The sequence below is a fragment of the Cetorhinus maximus genome, chromosome 28, assembly GCF_964194155.1.
Source record: "Cetorhinus maximus chromosome 28, sCetMax3.hap1.1, whole genome shotgun sequence".
Lineage (NCBI taxonomy): Eukaryota > Metazoa > Chordata > Chondrichthyes > Lamniformes > Cetorhinidae > Cetorhinus > Cetorhinus maximus.
This window is the reverse complement of record NC_135906.1, coordinates 26350987-26368999: the sequence shown is the minus strand read 5'-3', so window position 1 is coordinate 26368999 and position 18013 is coordinate 26350987. Positions and strand designations below refer to the sequence as shown.

At 46.2% G+C, this 18013-nt stretch overlaps 1 long non-coding RNA gene across 1 annotated transcript in view; it reads right to left on the bottom strand.

Annotated features, from left to right (window-relative positions):
* Positions 1–7903: 7903 nt before the first annotated feature.
* LOC144669016 (uncharacterized) overlaps positions 7904–18013 on the bottom strand; it is a 43358-nt gene continuing 33248 nt past the window's right edge. The window contains exon 3 of the long non-coding RNA XR_013573587.1: positions 7904–7999. This is a non-coding gene — a long non-coding RNA (uncharacterized LOC144669016). The remainder of the gene's footprint in view (positions 8000–18013) is intronic.

The window sequence follows — 18013 nt, the reverse complement described above, 5'->3', positions numbered from 1 at the left end:
CAGCAGTGTTGACACAGTCAGGTATTGCTAACACCTGTATTAGGAATTTAGGAACAGGAGGAGGCCATTCAGCCCCTTGATCCTGTTCTGCCATTCAATGAAATCATGGCTGGTCTCTGACCTAACTCCATCTTTGCTTCGTATCCCTTAATACCTTCGATTAGCAGAAACCTATCATTCTCAGATTTGAAATGAGCAATTTACAGAGCGGAGTTCCAAATTTTGATCATCCTTTGTGTGTATTCACTCCTGAAAGGTCTAACTTTAATTTTTAGACTATGTCCCCTAGCCCTGGATTAGTTTCTCTCGAGCTACCCGATCAGTTCCCATGAACAGCTTGAAAACTTTGATCAAATCACCCTCAATTCACCTTCTGAATTCATGGGGATGTACCAGCATAGCTGGTGTAATTGGGGTGGTGCAGTGGTTAGTGCTGTTGCCTCACAGCTGTAGGGACCTGGGTTCGATCCTGACCTCAGGTGTCTGTCTGTGTGGAGCTTGTATGTTCTCTCTATGTCTGTTTGGGGAGCTCTGGTTTCCTCCATACCCTCCACCAAAGATGTGCTGGTTAGGTGGATTGGCCACAGTAGATTGCCCCTTAGGGTGTACATGTGAGTGTGTGCCCTGTGATGGACCAGTGTCCCATCCTGGGTGTACATTGCTTGCCAGGATAGGCTCTGACTCCCTGTGATCCTGAATTGGATAAAGCAGCTCTGGAAAAGTGACTTTGAGTAATCTCTTCTTGTAAGTTAACCTCTGGTAAATTTATGTTGCACTCTCTCTCTCTCTCCAAGGCCGATATATCCTTCCTAAGGTGCGGAGCCCAGGAGTGATCAAAGTGGTTCAAATGTTGTGCAAACTAGTGACTTCAATGGCAGTGAAAGGGAAGGAAGGGACTTGAATTTACAAAGCAAATTTCACATCCTCAGGATGTCCCACAGCACTCCACTGCAAATTAAGTCCTTTTGATGTGTCGTCACTGGTGTAACTGGGAATGCAGGGGCCAACTTGCACAAAAACCTGTTCCAGCAAACAGCAATGGGATGCATGAGCAGATCAGCTGTTTTGGTGGATTTTGACCAGGGATACACGATGGCCAGGAGGTAGAAAACAACCCTGCTCTCAAAGAGTGCCAAGGGGCCCAAGCAAAAGGCAAATACAGATTGGAAAATGGCAACTGAGTTGCGGGACTTCCTGTCATGAAGTTTTTCCTGAGACTGTTAAAGTCATTGTTTGGGATTATTGGTCACATAATAATTGGACATTTAAGAACTACGCTACGCGTTTGATTATAGTTCGTCTCATTAAACAGCTTCTAAACAGCGGACACTAATTCAAGAAGTGGGGCTTGAATAAGGTAAGACATTTGGAGGCCCAAGTTTGAAACCTAATTCCCCCGGCCTTTTGGGTGGCGTCACATAGCCCATCTGTCTCTGCCCAAATAATCAGGAGCACTTCATGATCTTTGTTTTCATATCTTTTTGTGAGCTCCCAAGTCATTGTGATCGTACTGTGCTTAGAACACTTTGCTATTCTCCATGCTATCAGTTAGTTGATCAAGAACAGCCTGTGTGTGCTTTTTGTTAGCAGCAGGGGAAAGCACTACATGGATTCGGAGGACAAAGATGATTGAAGAGAAAAAGAAAGAACTTACATTTATATAGTCAATGGGCAGGATTTTATGTTTGGGACCTATGGTTTCCAACCCTCCAGGATTGGCCTGGAGTCTCCAGGAATTGAAGATCAATCTCCAGGACGCTGCTGTGTGCAACCCTGGAGAAAAATCATCGGGACATTCAAAAAGATTGTTTTGTTTGTCATTTTCTTTGCACATTTCTTTTTACCAGACATAAAAATATTGAAAATGGGGGAGAGAGAGGGCTGTTTGGCTGATGGTAGAGTATCATCCAGTTGGGTAACGTGTCTTTCTGCCTTCCAACTGGCGTAGGAGGGCAGTGCCTCACAAGGATGGATGTGTTGGCCGAGTAATGGCTGGAGTGTGGGGGCAAATCATGTGATGAAACCTCCAGGAACACGTTTAATTGTGGTTGGGAACCCTAACCCTGATGTTGGGGTCAAATGCAGGTCACAGCTTCACTCTCCGTTGGGAGCAGTCACCTGACATTGTCCTTTTTTTTTGGCCAGGATTGGACAATTAGCGGCTAGTGGGCACGCTTGCTGTCTAATTAAGGGCGGTGGGTGGGCTCTTGAAATTGAAGGGATGAGATAGGAGGCTCTCCCGCATGGAAGGAGCAGCAAGATGCCATAATGGAGAGAGAAGGGGGTGCCTGCACCTTGAGATGCCCTCAGATGGCCACAGCTGCCAGACCAGCATTGTGGAGGGGCCAGGGCAGCCTATGGTCACAGCTTTGACAAGGTAAGTGGGGGTAGGCCAAGGGTGGGAGGAGCCTCAAAGTCTTCCTGGAGCGCTGGCTCCCTGGTTGCCGTTGGGGGGGGTCCATGTTGTGCTCTTGACACCACGGCGGGGGAGGGGGAGGGGGAGGGGGAGGGAGGAGGGAACGGTACACAGGCCGACTGGAAAATTCCAATCATCCCCTGATCATTGGCCTTAATTGGTTCTAATAGGTTTAATAAGCCGCTTGCCACTTGAGGGTGGGTAGGTGTTCTGGGCGTGGCGGGATGGTGCCTGGCTAACGGTGTGAAATTTCGCAGTTCCCACCCCCGGACTGGGGCCAAAGCTCTGCCCAGGGTGTCCCAAAGTGCTTGACAGGCAATGAAGTGCTTTTAAAGTGTAGTCACTGTTGTAGTGTGGGAAACGTGGCAGACAATTTGCGCAAACCGCAAGCAGCGACAATAAAATTACCAGATATTCTGCTTTCGGCCTTGTCAGGTGGATGTTGAAAGATGTCAGGCGTCATTCAGAGGCGGGCAAGGAGCTTCTCCCGGGAGTCCTGGTTGATAATTACCCCACCATCATCACCGAAACAGTCTGGCTGCTCCATTTATCTCATTGGTGTCTTTTTATTCATTTACAGGATGTGGACTTTGTTGGCTAGGCCAGCATTTGTTGCTCACGCCTAATTGCCTTTGAGAATTGCCCTAGTGAACTGGCTTCCATTTTCCCTATCTTATAATTGACTACATTTCAAAAGCAATAGATTAGTTGCAAAGTGTAATTGGAGATACTGAGGTGGTGAAAGTCACTTCTGTGAATGAAAGCCTCAGGACCTGGCCACGTTTGTAGTCATGCCAAAGGATTGGCGTATCTGTATCTGTGACGAGTCTGTGCCAATCTGGGCCTCGAGGTTATTAAAGAGCCGGCAATGTGAATGACTCGTGAAGTTTAATGTGAATCCAGGTGCTGCCCCAGTCCCCTCCCTAGCCCCTGACCCAACCCCATGCACGAGCCGATGACTGTCTAACACACTGACGTACGATGTGGTGTGGGCCGCATTGGAGCGCTTGGCATGGGATGGCTGGCATTCTGGGCTGACATTGTGTTGTGCCCGAGACATATAATGCCGCAACTCACCCCCGCCTTGCTCCGCGACCCAATCGGGCAGGGGGCAGATAGCTCGCTGCCTTTCTTCGAGAACTGCACTGCAGGCGAAAGCGTTCAGTGAGATTTTGTGGGCATGTTTTGCTTGGGCTGCGTGGTCGCTCACTGATCTGCCTCTGGAACATTCCACAGGGGTTGAGTCACCTCTTGAGTGGATGGGTGTGGTGCAAACTGTCGGACTCAACAGCGGCTGTCTGCTTTGGAGAGGATTAACCATCTCAAAACAACAGATTAGTTTGGTTTTCAATTCACCCTCTGCAACCCCACAAGCCCCCTCCCCCTTGACATGAATCTGATGGGATCAAAATCAGGGATTACTAATCATTCAGGCACCATGTTAAAATACCTAGTTTCCTTTTAACTCATTTTGAACCACAACTATAGATCTCTGTTAAATATAGTTTGCACCTCTCCCATACACTTGAGTTAAATATAGAGAAACGCTCAGCCTGTTGCACAATTGCTGCATGTTCAGGAATAAGGTGCTAGTGTAGCTAGAACAAAGCACAACCCAAGCTGCTGATTAACATGAAAATGTTCCTAAAATTGTTTATCCAATACCCCATCCACCACCTTAAACATCAACTCCCTCCGCACAGTGGCAGCAGTGTGTGTACCATCTACAAGATGCATTGCAGGAACTCACCAAGGCTCCTTAGACAGCACCTTCCAAACCCTCAACCTCGGCCACCTAGAAGGACATGGGCAGCACCTGGAAATTCCCCTCCAAGTCACTCATCATCCTGACTTAGAAATATATCGGCCGTTGCTTCACTGTCGCTGGGTCAAAATCCTGGAACTCCCTCCCTAACAGCACTGTGGGTGTACCTACACCACATGGACTGCAGCGGCTCAAGAAGGCAGCTCACCACCACCTTCTCAAGGGCAACTAGGGATGGGCAACAAATGCTGGGCCCAGCCAGCGATGGCTGCATCCATGAATGAAGAAATAATAAAAACGCTCCTGTGAAGTGCCATAAGTCATTTTAAAGAGTTAAAGGCACTATTTCAATTCAAGTTGTTGTTGTTTTATACCCTTCACTTCCCAATACAAAAAACACTTTCGAATGATGCTTCGTTCAGATTTGAAGGTAGTTTAAAGTCAATTGCCTTGCAATGCAAATAACAAGAAAAAAAGGAAGTCTTGCATTTATGTACCACTTTTCACAACCACCAGATGTCTCAAGCACTTTACAGCCAATGAAGCACTTTTGACAGGCAGTCACTGTTATGATGTAGGAAACACAGTAGCCAATTTGCACACAGCAAGGTCTCACAAACTGCAATGTGTTAATGACCAAATCATCTGTTTTTTTTAATGATGCTGATTGAGGGATAAAAATTGGTCAGGACGCAGTGGGACTAACTCCCCTGCCCTTCTTCGAAATGGTGCCAAGGGATTTATGACGTCCACCCGAGCAGGCAGCTGGAGCCTCGGTTTAACGTCTCACACAAAAGACGGCGCCTCCGGCAGTGCGGCGCTCCCTCAGTCCTGCACTGGAGTGTCAAGGATGGGCTTTTACACTTGGGCTGCGGAGTGGGACTGGAGCCCAGAACTGAAAGCGCTACAAGCTGGGCGACAGTTCACAATCTCGATGTTAAAACCTGACACTTGATGAGTGTGTTTACTGATGCCAACCTAGGAAAGAGGAGAATCACTGATGGAGAGTTATGTGACCTGATGTACATCTCTCCTGTTTCCCTCGTAGAGTCACGGAGAGAAGCAATTGAAAATATGGAAGATCTCACTGGAGACCTTTTTTTTTTAACAAGTTTCTAACGTTCATCTAAATTCTGTCCTGTGTAATGTAATAATTTTAATGTTTCCTAGACCACGACAGTGATTATCCTTCAAAAATGCTTCATTGGCTGTAAAACCCTTTGCGACCTCCTGAAAGGTGTCCCCTGTGAATATGCATGTTCTTCCTTAAAAGCAGGCACCGATGTAAATTAGTGTGTTATATATAATGTATAGAAAAGCATTATAACTCGAGAATTGTTGAAAAAAGGACACATGCTGTTGAAGCTTTTTGTCTTGCACTCAACAAGAAAATTTGCAAGAATTGTTTAAAAAAAAAATAGCAGACGGCTATTCCTTGGTTCATTCCCCAGGGCAATGCCTTGACCAATCAGAGTCAACCTGCCTAGTTTGGATTTGAACAAAGTTTGGCAGTTAACTGTCAGTTACCAATCAACTGGTATATCCTCCAATGGCAACACATCAGAGTCCATTTGCCAACCATTCAGCACTCTCTTCTCATGCAGTATAAATTGTTGTTCTCTTTACAATTTGGTATTCTGGCCAATTGTCCTGCTGAGAGCAAGACAAAACGTTTTGGATAGCGTGTGTCTTTTTTCAGCAATACTCAAGTTATTTATAATTCTTAAATAGATTCTACTAACCTAAATATATAATGCCTTATACCTTTGTAAAACAGTGATAATGTATTGTAATTGCCAGCTGATAAGACGCAACAGGATTTTAAAAATAAATATTTGGGTGTACAGCAATTTTAGGCAGCTCTATTCCGGAAAAAAAAGGGTGTTTTATAGTCCAGGCAACACAGTAAATGTCCCAGAGGACTTTACAAAGGTTCAATCAGGTCAATATTGACAGAGTCAAAGGGAACATTAGAAAAGGAGAGACTTGGTGAAAGGGATGAATACTGAGTGCCTGAGGTGCCTGTGAGATAGAGGGAGATGAAAACTAGGAGATTTAGGGAAGGAATTCCAGAGTGCTGGGTCTAGGCAGTTGAAGACATGGTCAACAATCGCGGAATGAATTAGGGTTGAGATGCACAAGGGGCCAGAGTCAGAAGAATGGAGAGCCTGGAAACAGGGAGTAATTGGGTTATACAGGTAGGAAGAGAAGAGGTTTTGAAATAGTGCCACAGAATCTTTTATATGCGCCCAAGCAGACAGATGGGGCCTTGGTTTAAGATCCCATCCAAAAGATTCCCTCAGTATTCCCTCAGTTGCGCGCTGGAGTGTCAGGCTGGATTTTTACATTTGGGCCCTGGAGAGGGACTCGAACCCAGAACCGAGAGGTGCTACCAACTGAACCACAGTTGACAATATCCACAAGGGTGAGGATTTTAAACGGACGGTGTTAGGGGACTGGGGAGCCACTGTAGGTCAGAAAGGAAAGGGATGATATGTGAGGTTGGATTATTAAAAGACGAGTTTTGGATCAGCTGGAGTTTACGGGGGATGTGGGGCTGGCCTGGAACATTGGAATAGTCGAGTCTGGATGAAACCTGGGGGGAATTTCAGTGCTGGGTGAGCTGAGGTGGATGATGTAATGGAAGGTGAAGTAGCTGGTTTATGCGATGGGTAGGGAATTGGTTTGAAAGTTCGGCTCAGGACGGCGCAGAGGGCACTGAGACACATGGTTCAGCCTGAGAGAAGCTGGGGAATTAATGACATGTGTACAGAGTTTGTGGCGGGTGTTGTACAGGAACACGACACTTACTTCTCCTGAAGCCTAATCTGTGAATGCAGAACATAAATAGTCGCATCAAAACTCCTTTCAGTTTAATATATTAAAGCAAATAAGTCTTGTGAATACATCCACTTCCTTCCTTAAGAAAGTTCCTATTTTTGTAATGAATTATATTGTTCCACACTTTGTGAAATGACTCAGTGATATGTGACTATTCAATGATTTGTTCTTAGTTCCACCTTCTGGCATTTTCTCCCTAAACCTCTCCATCTCTCCCTCCTCTTCTAAGGCAGTCCTTAAATCACCTTCGACCAGACTTTTGGACAGCTTTTGTAAGAACATAAGAAATGGGGGGGCAATTAGGCCATTTGGCCCCTCGAGCCTGCTCCTCTTTCCTGGGTTGGTTATCGGTAAACGCACTCACCAAGTGGCAGGTTTTAACATTGACATTGTCAGCTGTGGTTCAGTCGGCACCACTCTCGGTTCTGGGTTCAAGTCCCGCTCCGGGGCTCGATTGCAAAAATCCAGCCTGACACTCCAGTGCAGGACTGAGGGAGTGCTGCACGGCCAGAGGTGCCGTCTTTAGCACGAGACGTTAACCTGAGGCCCCATCTACCTCAACGCGTCTGATCCCTATACTCTTAATGTCTCTTAACATGTGCCTCGGCGTTACATTCTGGTTCATGACAGCGGTGGGTACGAGTCCCACTCGGAGTTAATCGCAGATCCTTTGCTAATGCTTGTCTTCTGGGATAAGACACCTTGTTCTCATGGACGTAGAGCCCATGGCAGCCCCCAAAGAAGGAACTATCCAGGCATTCCAGGCCAAAGTTCACCCCTCAACCGACTACACCTAAGAGGGATTGAGGCTCGTGGGATTGTACTGTGCGCAAATTTCCTGTCACCGTCTCGACAACAAATTCAAAAATAATGAATTACCCGTGAAGTGTTTTGGGGTGTCTGGAGAGCCTGCGTGAATATAACTTACTTTTTCCTACAAAGAGAATCAGACAGCGAGCATTGTTAGGTGAATGGTACTGCAATAAATCAAAAGAGGAATTTTAAATAGTCAGCCGCTCGTAACCTACTGAAAATAGTTTGTGTTTCTCTATTGGGTTTTAAAATGAGCTCTTTATTACCGAACACTGATGTATAACCCTCTGGCTGAACCTATCAAAGAAATTAATTTGTGGTCAGTGGGAAAACAGTCAAATTCCATCTGGGTTACCAACACATGGGGAGCCAAAAGTGTTTTAAATTTATCATTCAGAAATGGAACGAGCTCTATTTATTACCAAACCTGCAGATATTAAAATGATCACAGAGGGGTCTCTATGTCTGTTCACTCCCCTGTCCGGTGGAGCGTTTAATTTTAACTTGCTCACACCTCAGGGTGTCCCGAGGTGCTCGACAGCTGATGAAGTACTTTTGAAGTGTTGTCACTGTTGTAAGGCGGGAAACGTGGCAGCCAATTTGCACACAACAAGCTCCCACAAACAGCAACCTGATAATGGCTTTAATGCTGGCATGTGAGAGGCACATGAGAACAAAAAAAGAGGGCATGGTCGCTCCAGCGAAGGAGATGGGTGTGTGATGGGCAGGAGAGGGGTGTCGAGGTGGGTTTTAAGGAGGATCTTCCAGGAGGAGAGGGGCGTAAAGAGTCAGAAGAGCTTAGGGATGGGAGTCCGTGCAATGGAGCGGTTGAAGACTTCAGCACCGACAGTGGGGAATGGAAGGCAGAGTCAAAGGATTGGAGAGTTTGGGGGCGACGTTGTAGGGCTTTGTTGATCTGGGGTTTCTCCAACTCTTCCACTGGGCACAGAGAGATGTCTGCCTGACACCACGAGGAGGGTCTGCAGTTAGGCTCATTAAGAGCCTCGTTAAAGGTAACTTTAGGAGCCACACCAGGATTTGCCCGTTTCCTGATACTTCAAGGGGGGCAGATCAACTGCCTCTGCCTGGGGGTGGATATGCAGCCAAAATCCATACTGTAGAGGGGCTCCACCCCTCCTCTCCCCCCACCCTCTCCCCACCATCCTTCCCCCTACCCCCACCACTCCCACTTCCCCCCCCCCACACACACACACACACACACAAACCACACACACACACACAAACCACACACACACACACACAAACCACACACACACAAACCACACACACATGTACACACACACAAACCACACACACACATGTACACACACTCACTCACACATACACACACAAACACATACGTACACACACACACACACATACGTACACACACACGCGCACACACACACACACACACACACACATATGTACACACACAAACCACACACACACACATGTACACACACACACACATACACACACACACAAACTACACACACACACATGTACACACCCACACACACACACGCACGCACACACACACACACACACATACGTACACACACAAACCACACACACACACACATGTACACACACACACACACACACACATACACACACACAGTGATGGCCTGGTTACTTTTTATGCTTTTTTAATTTGAGGTTTTTGAAAAGCGGCTCAAAGGCTACCTCCACGATGAGGGTTGCTCCCGTTTACTTACCCTGTACTGAGGGCTGCCGCACTTCCTCAAACTAGAAGGCCTCTGATTGGCCCTCCAGCTTTGAGAGCCCGCCCACCACCCTCAATTGGACAGGGATCCTGCCTCTGTGCCAATTAAGGGATCAACAGTGTGAAAATCTGAACTTGAATCAGCTTCCCACAGGTTTGAGACCTGGAAAGTTAACCCAGCTCCTGTGTGCTGCCCCCCACCCTGCAAAAATATCAGCCCCTGTGTTACAGCCTCTCTCTGAAAACAGCTACTCTCCTTCGCCCCTACCCCACCCGCTCCCCTCAAAAAAAATATATCATTTGGCACAAAAGAAGTTTAAGAAAAAAATTGATTTTTGATAATCCCTTTCATTACTTAGTGCATTCTTAAGGGAGGACAACCTCTTTTTAAAGAAAGCAGTTTACGTCTACAGAATATTCCCATCAATAGACAGTAACCTTTCAACACTGATCTTAAATGTTGCAAAATCTCTCAATCACAGGTCTCCTAGAAATAATAACCATCATTGTACAGGTGGAGTGTCCTTTATCCCAAACTCCTGGAGCCCAGGGAATTTCGGCATTTGGATGTTTTTCGATATATAGTTAGGATGAATAAGTAGCGGCTTGTGGAAGCCTAGTTAGTGATGAGGAGTTGGAGAAGGGGGTTTTTTGTGTCCCTCGGCGCGACGCTAAACAGCTTGTGCAGCAAGAGGAAGCGGCCTCTGGCAGTCCGGAGTCGGCACTCAGACCTGTCCTTCCAAAGACTTGCTGGTTCCATTTGGATCAGGTATCGTTATTTGCCCGAGGGAGGCAGCACTTTCCTGGTTGAGCTTAGTCACCGTGACAGGTTTTTGGGTCAGAAGCAAAGACTATCCCGGCAGCTTTGGCACGAGGTCAGGCAAATAGCCGGACTCCCCGAGCTGAAGGCCGGGCCTCGTCAGCGAGGCTCTCGGGTCAGGGATCACCCGCGCCAAAGGCCGAAGAGGTTCACCAAAAAGTGCAGTGTTTGGACATGTTGGGATTTCGGGAATATGATTGAAGGATACTGTAGTGACGTTTTAACACCCTCTTTTTGTATGGGATCAGCTTGTAACTCAATCAAAGTTCATCAGTTCGAGTCCTGGGGTTGCCCGGTGGCTCCTCACAGCTCTGAGGAGACGTGTTAAGTGGGTGCGAGGAAACTAAAAGTGCTCAGTTGTCAATTCGTATCTGGTAACTCTTCTCACCTTCAAAAAGCTCCCTGACACACTTAACAGGTGTGTCACTCTTTGTACCGGTAATTCTCTATTGGAGAAATTATATAAAAAAACACCTCTGCATAATGCGCTCGCCCTTACAACACATTTTTTGTGTTATCCTGGGACCTATTGTGCTGTGAAAGAACACTTTTTTTTAACACTGTAAATATTTCATGGTTAAATATTAACATCCACTTAAATAAATCCACAATTCAAAACAACAAAGTTTTGGCAGAGATGCCAGTATCAATCCAAACCACATGAAAAATCTACTTATGAATATTTCATTGCGTAGCCTGACGCTCTTACAATTTCCTACCAATGTTAAATATGCTTCAGATTATTTTTTCCAATGTTTTCCTCAAAGATAGTCTGCTTTATGTCAGTGCGTTAGAGCTTTGGAAATGGCTCAGTGTATTCAGCCAAACACTACGTCAACAGGTGACTACAAAAGGTGTTGTTGAGCGGGGTGGTTGGGGGGAAGGGTGGGTCAATGTTTTTCCTTAAGAACATGACCAATGATAGACACAGGCCTGGATTTGCGCTCCCGGGTCGGGAGTGCAGAGTTGGGTCATTTCCTGGCTCCGCAAACCGGGCCTGGGCCAAAGTGGCCCTGTAAGGTCGGATTTTCGTTCCAGGGTGTCGGAACGAGGGTAGAGGTTGCCGGGTGTGGAGGCGAGCTGGGCGGGAGGCCAGTCTCTATGCCCAAGATTGTAAATAAAAAAAGCAACGAAACAAGAAACAGCCCTCATACCCCTTCCCTCCAACCGCACCACATGCAGCACCCATGCCAACCCATGCCATCTACCCACCCCCATGGCCCCTCATACCCTCTAGGCCGGCCTGTGCACCTCAACCCATTCCCGTGACCCTTTATAGCCCCGATGCCAACTTAGTGCCAACTCAAAATCACCCATGCCCCCACCCATCACTCTTTGCCTCTACACCCTCCATGTCAACTCAGACTGCAGGACCCATGCTGAGATTAAATAAAATAAAGTTCCAAGTATCTACTGCAGACTTTTTTTTAAAAAAAAACCCCCTCTCGTTCAGAAAAACCCATTCAATATATTTACATTCCTTCAACTACATCCTAACATCTCATTCAAGTACCTAATCCCTTGTAAAAACAAAGGTTGGATCGCTGAGGCCAGTATTCCACCCAGCCCACCTCTGCACCCAGCAGCCCCTGCAGTGCTTTGTACTGTTTCTGGGGTTGGCTGGCCCATTGTACCCCGCCTCCAATCCCAGGAACGAAAATTAGAACTTCCGGGGCTGTTCCTCAGGTGTCTGGCTCGCGGAGCCAGGAATTCTCACGGCCGTGCTCCCGACCCGGGAGCGAGAATTCAGGCCAAAGCCTGGCGCTGGTGCCAAGAATGACCGAAAGCTGGGTCCAAGTGGTGGGTTTTAAGGAACGTCTTAAAGGAGGAAGGCGAGTTGCGGAGAGGTGTAGGGAGGGAATCCCAGAGTGTAGGGCCCAGGCAGTTGAAGGCGTGGCCACTAGTGGTGGAGCGATGAAAATCAGGGATGCACAAGAGGCCAGAGCTAGCAGTTTGTAGACAGAAAATACCCACATATTAATACAGAGATAAAAACATTTCACCCCTCTCCTAACTATACTTCAGTTCTGTTGAAGGGTCATGTTGGACTCGAAACGTCAACTCTTTTCTTCTCCACCGATGCTGCCAGACCTGCTGAGTTTTTCCAGGTAATTCCGTTTTTGTTTTTCCCACATATTAATAACCAGTTAACCTGGTGTTGGCTGAGGTAAACAGAATATATATTTTTAATCACTCCTGACTGTTACCTGGTGGATATAAAGTTGTGAGACAATAGGTGACCTTGACAACATGCAAAAGGAGATAACTGCTGATACGTGCAAGCTAAATACAAAAGCAGGGCCATTTCCTACAGTTTTATCAACTGTGCCTTTGTCACCTCGTTATCGGGGGGTGGGAGGGGGTCGTTTAACTCTCCTAATGCTAGCTGCATCTTGAGTTTGTTTCCGTACTTGCAGTAAGCCGTTTGTTGGATTTTTATGCTTCTGCTCAATCAGAAAATTGTGAGGGAGAAGAAACCACGACCGTTACAAAACAGGCGAGAGTCGGTCGTTAAAAATGGCTGCAGTTGGTGAGACTTGTCTATAAAGCGGCTGCTGTTTTGAGTCTACAAACGGTTGCTGTTGGAGGCTATAAATGGCTGTTATTGGTGAAGCTATAAAATGGTTGCTGTCGGTGAGACCCTTTCTATAAAATGTCTGCTAATTGCGCCGCATCGTTGCTATAAAATAGCTGCAATCGGTGAGACCCTTTTCGAAGCAGCTGTTGATTGTAAATCTCCCCTTCTCTAAAAAAAAAAAATCCTGAATTTGGGGAGAAAATAAGGCTGAGGGTGAAAAATAATGGTTTGCCTGAGGAGGCACAGCCAAAGGCCAATCATATCACAGGGGGAGTGTGCAGTTATTTTTAATAGCAGAATTGCTTGAGAGTCCGCCTCCTCAAAACAGACATGTTTATTCCAATATTCGCTGGTAGCACTAAAGGCATATATTGAAACAGATAATTCACACTGGTGCAGATCTTTCATGGTTTTTTTAGAATCATTAGTATGCAAGAAATTATACATTTCATGCCAATATGTTGTGAATCATCAAGCCTAGTGTGTTTTTAAATGTTTGCTTTCTCTGAACACCAAAAATAAATTGCTAATAAAAACAACAGGTCAATCTTAAAGAAAGAAAGGTAAAGGCTTTGGGCAGGAATTTTAGCTGGTTTCCTGGGCGCTATACCCCGCACTTCCCCCAGAAGGGATGGTGGCAGCAGGACTACCCTGCCCACCTGCAGGCACAGGTAGCCCAACTGAGCCTGTTAAAGGCCCCTAAAGGCCTATTATTGCCAGAGGCTGGCTGGAATTAAAGCCACCGCGATGTCCCCTCCCCACCGTTTGGCCCAGCCGCGCACAAAGGGAATCCCTTTTTTATTTTAAAGCTCGAAACGTTTGGAGAGAGAGGGCACCTCCATCTTCACCGTCTACCCTCTCTCTCTCTCACTAACGTGAAAGGGCAGCCTGCTCACTCCGTCAGTGCCGAAGGGCCTTCAGTTGGGCTTCTGACCTTTTCCTCCTGACTTTGGAGTTCTGAAACCCACCGGGAAGCCCCTATGTCAGGGTTTTGGATACTGACTGGTTCAATGGGTTTCCAGTGCTTCCTGTTCTTACTTAAGAGCTCCCGCATTTTTCTTTTCATTTTTTTTTTATCTCAGTAGTTGTTTGCCTTTTACTGGGTTACATGGTAAAAGATGGATTGCTGGAGTTGGTGGGGGGGGTGGTGGGGAGTGCAATTATTTTACTGCCGAATTTGGAAATCTGAACGTTCCTGACTTGGGCCTCAGGAACGTGTAAAACGAAATCTGAATTTGGACATGTTTATCCTGCAAACATTCGGCAGCCACTAATTACAGAAATAAAATTACCCCAATTAGTGTGGGCTGTATTTCAGAAGAAATCATTGCCAATGACAAAGCAAGGGTTTGCTAACCAGGCTGCGAATAATCCAAAACCCTTTGCCTGATCAAACGAGCGAGCACCCTGAATCGGACAGAGTCTGATCGTTGCTTCGTGGCTTCAATTTAAAAGATAGGACTAGAGGGGTAGTGGGTAGCTGGGGGTGCGGGAGAAGAGGTAAAAAACTCGCAATCTGGCTTTTCCCAAATCCCTGCCAAAACCGGTTTGCTTATATCCGAGTTTATTGAGTCTGTTCTGAATGGGGATGGAATCGGAAACCGAGGGCTGGGATATTTTGTTAACGTCTGTAAGAGTTGCCCGACAAGTCTTGAAATAAGCCATGCACTGGAACAAATTGAGAATGAATTGTGTTGAGTTATATATGCATCTAATTCTATATGGCTGGGAATCCATTTAATTAGAGGAACTGTAATAGCCCTACAGATAGAGCACTCCAATTGCCACAATACATTTTCCCATAAGCGTTTTTGTGTGTGTTTGTGAGAGTGGAAAGAAAAACAAGAAGGGGATTATAGGATGCTTTAAAGATATCCTGAGGCGCACAGGAAGTTTGTTCCACTTCTGTTACTGAGATCGTCAGGAAGAAAGTCATAAATGCCACAGGAATCTGAAAGTCCTGGAAAAATCTCTGTCAAATTAAGACACAGTAATGGGTCTCTTTCTTTCTCTCTCTCTCTCTCTCTCTCCCTAACTTGATTGAGCTTTGAAACAAATTTGAGGGGCACCAGTGCACTGACTTGTTTTTTTTTTCATTCATGAGGATGTGGGCGTCGCTAGCAAGGCCAGCATTTGTTGCCCATCCCTAATTGCCCTTGAGAAGGTGGTGGTGAGCTGCCTTCTTGAACCGCTGCAGTCCATGTGGTGTAGGTACACCCACAGTGCTGTTAGGGAGGGAGTTCCAGGATTTTGACCCAGCAGGTTAAAATACCCACCTCCGTTTAACGGGACATAAGCCCAGGGTAAATGATGAATGTCACGCCATCAAGCCCTCACCCCCCTCACCTCTATGCCCCTCATGCCTCCTTCACTCTCTCTCATACCCCCATACCCCCTCTTAACTCCCATACCCACTCCTATCCCCATGCCCTGTCTATGCTGCTTCATATCTCCATGCGCCCTCATATGCCCATGTGCCCTCATCTCCCATGCCCTCCCCATGCCCCTCAGAACTCCCATGCCCACTTATATCCCCATGCTCTCTCTATGATTCTTCATATCCCCCATACCTACTCATATCCTCCAGGCCCCTTCTATGCTCCCCATGTATCTTCCATAGCCACTCACCCAGTGTCACTATGCATAGACCTAAGGATGTCTTTCAAATGGACAGTTAAAACAAATAAAAGCCAAAAAATCTAATCTTACTCAACCATACCATACTGAAAAATTCTCCTTCAAAAAAAGCCATTCTGAAAAAAATGAAATCCCCTCAAGTGGGTCAATCTATTGTAAAAACAAACATTTATTTCACTAACCACATCAAAGACAGCTAATCCTTTAATGGCCTCTTACAACTGTCAGTCAAAATGTCTATACATCTCCCTGCTGAGATAAGTAGTTCTAGACCTTTTGAAATTCAGCTAAGTATTCATAATGGTCACAATTGTTCTAACAAGCCATTCCAGCTCACGGGAAATTAAGCTTATTGAAATTGCAAAAATAGATGTTGAAGGCTAATTTTAAGCTGCACCAGATGTCCTGTCAATCACAGTAATCCAGCAGTAGGTTTTTTTTTCTAACTGGCATCTGTTGAAGGTTTTATTTTTCATTTTAGAAGTACTCTTGGCATTTAAATTACTTCATTTTATTATACTAGAAATCGCAATACTGCAGTAAAAATATTTCTAAGCTACAATAAAGCATCTAACTATTGTTACTGTGAAAGAACACAATTTTTTTTATATTTCAAAGCTTGCCAGTGGAAGAATTCCAGGAGTAGGTGAGTGTTTTTTCCCCCACTTGGGACTGATTCATGACTTCTCTGAGAGATCTTGAATCTCATCTACTTCCTGAGGGGTGCCTATTCCACTAAAATTATGGAGGGGTGGGGTGGGAGGCGGGTGTGAAACTGCCCATCCCCCACGATGGAGGAGGCAAGGGCGCGAGAGCTGCACACAGGCTGATTGGCTACATCCTTATCCCGCACTAGGGAAAATTGCTGTAAACAGGAATGGGGCCGAAATTTAGCCATGCCCATCATTTTTAAAGGGCTACTGTGTCATCCTCACTTGGCGAAAATCCAGGCCTGTGATTTGATATATCTCCTCAAAGATGCTGTAACACAAATAAAAAAGACAGGCAGCAAAGTATTGCCAGTTCAAGTGTGTGCACTGTGCATGCTCTGATATCTCATTAGTATAATGCATTACAGATGCAGAGTGAATAATGCCCCACTGTGGGCAGTTACCTGGGCCCCAGAATTCCCTCCCTAACCCTCTCCACCTTTCAGACATGCTTAAAACCCCCTCTTTGACCAAGCTTTTGGTTAAGTGACCTAATCTTTCCTTATGCTGCTCAATGCCAGATTTTGTTTGATCGCTACCCCCATCAAATGGCTTTGAACATTTTACTGTGATAAGGGCAAGATTTTGTTTATTCATTCATTGAATGCAGACACTGTTCACAAAGTCAGCATTTACTAAGAGCGTGATGATGATTCACCTTCCTAAGTACAATTGAGTGGCTCGGGTGACCATTTCAGAGGCTCAGTTACGAGACAGCCATATGACTGGAGTCACATATAAGCCAGGCCGGGTCAGAATGACCTTCCTGCTGCTACCACCAATTGTGGCCTGTAAGTGGACAATTAATGGGGGGGGGGGGTTCACCACGCAGGGAGCACGACCAGCAAACTAGTGCAGGGTTGCAAACAGACTCCCAGCGACGGACCCTCATTTAAAGGCACTCAGCGACTGACCGAGGAACACTGGCATTGGGAAAGGAGCAGTAGGGGAGCCTCGGGAGAGCCACCCCCACCCTTGCTGCCGTCGCCCCCTTCCTTCCACCTAGCCCGCTATCCCCCTCCCACCATCACCCACCAGTGGCTGGGGTTCCAGTGAGGATCTGAGGCCTCCGATGAATGTAGTACCAGCAGCAGCCACCACCTCCCCAGTGGAGCTGCTGCTCAATAGAGTGATCAGCAGCTCTCAATGGGCTGTCCAGTTAAATTCCCAAATTCCCAGTTACCATGATGGGACTTGAACTCACATCCAGATCATTAGCCCAGGCAGGCCTAAGGATTCCTAGTCCAGTAACATACCACTTTGCTACTGCATCTGTAAGGCAAATTGCTGTGATGAACAGCACATTAGCAGAGTTGCTTTGCATTTTATCTTCTGCTGGTTGTGTGTGAACCATTCTCACTGCTTTAGATGTTGAGAAAGGGTAGGAATATACTAAATTGAGATCCAAACTCATAACAGCTCTACTCGCAATAATGAAACAGCTTTCTTTCATCTTCTGACCAAGATTTTTTTCACTGTGGGTTTAATGTAGGGCAGGAGTTGGAGTGGGACCACCCAGACTTAGTTCACATTCAACCCCTTCAACAGATAAACAGAGGAGATAGTCATCTTGCAACACATTAAGCTGGGTTTAATTCGCTTCCCATTCCCCAGTGTCTCGTCATTCAACCTAATAAAACTCAAACTGAATGAATGAATAGGGTCACACCAATTACTGTAAAACCCAGTATATTGGCTGCACCC